General features: G+C 37.6%; 1 pseudogene; it reads left to right on the forward strand.

Moving 5' to 3' along the window:
- The first annotated feature begins 2,497 nt into the window (after positions 1–2,497).
- LOC107795702 (anthocyanidin 3-O-glucosyltransferase 2-like) lies at positions 2,498–4,558 on the forward strand (annotated as a pseudogene).
- Positions 4,559–5,105: the final 547 nt, after the last annotated feature.

Consider the following 5,105-nt stretch of genomic DNA (forward strand, 5'->3'; position numbering starts at 1 on the left):
ATTGCAAAAGGTTTTACCCAAAAGCAAAGTATTGATGACACTTATGCTCCTGTAACTAGAATTTCCTCGATTCGTGTTTTACTTGCCTTGGCTTCTATTTATAAATTTTATATTCACCAAATGGATGTTAAAACTGCATTTTTAAATGGTGATTTGGCAGAGGAAATTTATATGGAGCAACCTGAGGGTTGTATAGTGTCTGGCCAAGAAAACAAAGTATGTAAATTGCTAAAATCTTTGTATGGTCTAAAGCAAGCACCTAAACAATGACATGAAAAATTTGATCAAGTATTAATTAATGATGGTTTCATCAATTGAAGTAGATAAATGTGTTTATACAAAATGTGTAGATACATGTGTTATTATTTGCCTTTATGTGGAGGACATGCTTATTTTTAGTTCTAGCCTTGATTTGGTACATAAAACCAAAATTTTCTTGTCTTCTAATTTTGAGATGAAAGACATGAGAGAAGCTAGTGTTATTTTAGGCATGAAAATTATAAGAGATGACAATAGTTTAATGCTGACTCAAGAACATTATGTTGAAAGAATTCTTAAAAAATTTGATAATTTTGATGTGGTACCTGTAAGCACTCCTTATGATGCTAGTAGTCAATTAAAAAAGAATAAGGGAGATGCTATAGATCAAAATAAATATGCTCAAGTTATTGGCAGTCTAATGCATTTGATGAATTTTACTAAACCTGATATTGCATATGCTGTGTGTAGATTGAGTAGATATACTCAAAACCCGAGTCATGATCATTGGAATGCATTAGTAAGGGTAATGAAATATTTGAGCGGTACCATAAACTATGGTATTAAATATAGTGGATTTTCTACTGTACTAGAAGGATACAGTGAAGCTAACTAGATCTCTGATTCAAATGATACAAAATCCACTAGTGGTTATGTGTTCACCCTCGGTGGGGGTGCTGTGACATGGAAATCAGCTAAACAAACAATAATAGCTAGATCTACCATGGAATCTGAGTTTGTGGCATTGGAATTGGCTGGTAATGAGGCCGAGTGGTTAAAGAACCTTTTGGCAAGTATTCCACTAGGAATAAAACCGACACCTTCTGTGTCGATGCATTGTGATTGCCAAGCTGCAATAGCCATTGCCAAAAATAAATTCTTTAATGGGAAGAGTAGACATATCCGATTGAGACATAATGTGATAAAGCATCTGCTGAGAGATAAAATTATTTCCATAGATTATGTGAAGTCAGAAGTGAATTTGGCCGATCTTCTGACTAAACCTTTGGGAAGAAAATTAATATCTGAAACATCGAGGGGAATGAGGCTTTTGCCAATTTGAGTTATATCAACTATGATGGTAACCCAACCTATGTGATTGGAGATCCCATGAAGTAGGTTCATATGGGTAATAACAAGTCATTATTTGATCAAATGTGCACTATTAAGTTATATCCTTTCCTATGGTGTGTGTATATATAGTGCAAGACTGCAAGGAATGAGAGATTGAGTTATTAAACTCTTAATCTAATCCATAGCCTAATTTTAGGTGGTGTATTGCGCTGCAGAATACACTTGATGAATTGACCTATTTAAGTGTGGAGTGGGGCCGCTCCTATGAAATTTATGGCAAAAAATTTCTAGAGCACTTATGAAAACCAGGCACACGCATGGCCTATTAGCGCAAAATCGCGATAAACAACAAAGTGTGTGGGGGTATAATGTGATAGATAAGACACTAAACTTGCAAAAGAATTCTTGGTTCATAGAATTTTTGAACTTCACCAATTGTTCTGTAAGTTAATCTTATTTTATCTAGGTCTGGTTCATAGTCCAAGAGACACCAGATGCGACGCGTTATGCTCATTTGTGAAAACCCAATTTTTTTTATTTCATTATGATATCCTTTTGAGCTACGTGGGGGATTGTTAAAAAAATAATATTTTTAATATCTCAAAAGAATGAAATATTTTAATATTTTAATATTTTAATATTTTAATATCTCAATGCTTATGAACATTGAATGGGTATTGAAATCAGTTACATTTTTTGTAATCTTGAAATTGACCAAAAGGTTTGTCCGTTTGCTAATATTAAGTGTGATAGTAATTTTCTTCAACTTTTGAAAAGAGTAATTATAACAGTATCTTAATTTCTTTAATTCTTTGCCCATTCACACGTTTTCAAATTCTTAGGCATCAGTTTTCTTATTGAATTCATGGCATTAACTCTTGCCTTACGTTTTCAAATTCTCAGGCATCAGTTTTCTTATTGAATTCATGGCATTGAATTCTTAATGATTCTCAACGTTCAGATTTATGTCTTTGGTTTATATATAAACCTATCAACTTGTGTTCATGTAGTAGAGTGAAAAACGCTAAAAAAAATTTCTTCCCTTTTTTTTTGTGTTGGGTTTTCTTCTCGTAAAACTTTGTTGTTTCTGCACCTAGTTATGCTAGAAGAGCTTGTTGAATCCTGAGAATACACCTAATATTATTTATCACGGTGTGGATAAAATATCCTTAAGGATAGTGTCTTTGACACGCCTCAAGCTAAACCTTTTATTCTCCGTGATCATCCAATTTTTTCCAACACCAATTACATTGACGCAGTCAGTGGCCCTTTCGTTGACTCTGTAGCTGCTTCATATGCTTCTGATCGGCTTCGGTTCTTCCACTTACCAGCTGCCGATCCAACCCATCCAAAACCCGAGTACACTTCTTCTACAGATTAGTACAAAGCCAGGAATCTCAAATCAGGGACTTCTTGATAAGTCAACGCAGAGCTGGCCTTAAGGTTGCGGGTTTTGTTGTTCACATGTTATGCGCTCACCCATTGATGGATGTCGCTGAGGAGTTTGGGATACCGGGCTATGTGTTTTTCACTTCGCCAGCTGCTTTCCTTGGATTGATGCTTCATTTCCAGATTCTTGACGATGAGTGAAATACGGATGTTTCTCAGTTCAAGAACGCCAACAGTTGGTTGTCATTTCCTAGTTATGCCTACCCTGTTCCTCCCAGCGTATTACCAATGGTTCTAGTAGACAGTGACACGTGGCTTGTAAGCGGATTCCTTGAGTTCGCTCGTGGATACAGAAAAGCCAAAGGCATTATCATCAACACTTACACTGAATTAGAAACCCACGCCTTGGATGCTTGTAAGAACAACATATCAAGATCTGGACAGATCCCACTACTACCCTCCATCTATTCAGTGGGTCCCATTATGAACCAGTCAAAGTCGTCCCGGCTAGAGTCAGAGGAGACAGAAATAATAAAATGGCTGGATCAGCAGCCACCGGAATCGGTGGTACTGATTTGCTTTGGAAGCCAGGGAAGCTTACCAGTGAAGCAAGTGAAAGAGATAGCTTTAGCTCTAGAACACAACGTACGGTTGTCGCGCGGTTCTTGTGGTCTTTACGTCAGCCCCCAGAAGAAAGCAGCAATGATAAAAACGCCCAATTCCCCGGAGACTACACGAATTATTTTGAAATCTTGCCGAAAGGATTTCTAGAGCGGACAGTGAAGAAAGGGAAAGTGGTGGGGTGGGTTCCACAATTCAAAGTGTTGTCCCACGAAGCAATCGGGGGATTCGTGTCACACTGCGGCTGGAATTCTATACTGGAAAGCATATGGTGTGGGGTGCCTATAGCAACATGGCCATTGCACTCAGAACAACAGGTAAATGCGTTTCAGTTAGTGAAAGAAATAGGAACTGCAGTGGAGATTACTTTGGATTACTGTGAGCGGAGGAGTAAAGATGATCCGCCCATAACTGCACAAATCATAGAAAAAGCGATAAGGGAATTGATGGGAAATTAACACGCAAGTGAGAGACAAGGCAAAAGAGATGAAAGAGAAGAGCAGGGCCAGCATTATGGAAGGTGGATCCTCATATGTGTCCTTTGGGAAACTCGTCAATGAACTACTGGAAAACACAGCTACAATCTGACCAAATTACATTCCAAGGTTTTGTAACAACGAGCTTGCGCAGGTTGTAAGTTGGGCTGGGAGAATGGTTGATGTTTAGCTTAAAGTATATATATTTCTATGTATATCGCCTTATATTTGACTTTTGTTTCGTGAATTTAGGATGTTAAATGTTATAATTTATATTAATTTGAAGTGTTTTTACTTGTAGGAATGATTCGGGAGCAATTGAGGGCGAAATGCGCAAGATTTGAGCCAAAACGAACAAAACCGGGAAAATGTGCATTTGGGCGCCACACGCAGCGCCTGGCGCCACCTGTGGCGCTGGAAACAGAAGCTGAAAATTGAGTAGCGCCCTGGTGGGCGCCTGGCACCGGGCTGGGTGCTGTTGACGTGATTTTTGTCCTATTTTGCCCGGGACACAGTTTATTTGGCCCTAGACCTATCCAACACGTATAAAAGAAAAACTAAGCCTATTTTGAAGGAGAAGACACCACTTTGGAAATATCCAACATATTTTGGAGGGGAATTCACGTGGAGGAACACACACCACGCTTGGAGGAGGCTTCTAACTAGTTTTTCTTCTCTTCTCTTCCTTTAATTTCATAGTTCATTAGTTCTAGAGTTTTGGGTGCTACATGAACGTTGTAGTTTGAAGTTTGAATATTTCTTATTATTTTATCATATTGGTTTATTTATTCAATCTTGTGCGTAATTATTTGATTGCTTGATCACTAATTGAAATACTATCTACGAATCTAGGATTGAACTTAGGAGAGAGAATTCTAGATTGCATATAAGATTGAGTAGAGCAAGATCTTAACTCTTAGGGGAGCGGATTTGCGGTTAGGATAGGAATATGCCTAATCCCCTTGCTTGGTTACTATACAGGAATTATTAATGCGTTCTTGTTAATTCTAATTCCATAGGAATATAGGCGTTATGTTAGCTTGAATATGCGAGTTGTACTTCGGGAGAATACAACGAGCAATATTAACCCTGTCAACCAATAAACCAGATAAATTAATTAGACAATTTAGGTGAAAAACTCAACGAGATTGTTAGCTAACCCATAGCTCTAGAATATTCTCTCCCATTGAATTCGTCTTTAAGCTTGTCGTTGTTTTCTCTAATCTCTTAGTTTGTTACTCTAGATTAATTGTTGTTAAATATTCATACGTTAGGGTTCGCTTGAAT

Source organism: Nicotiana tabacum, chromosome 8 (genome assembly GCF_000715075.1).
Source record: "Nicotiana tabacum cultivar K326 chromosome 8, ASM71507v2, whole genome shotgun sequence".
In the NCBI taxonomy this organism is placed as follows: domain Eukaryota; kingdom Viridiplantae; phylum Streptophyta; class Magnoliopsida; order Solanales; family Solanaceae; genus Nicotiana; species Nicotiana tabacum.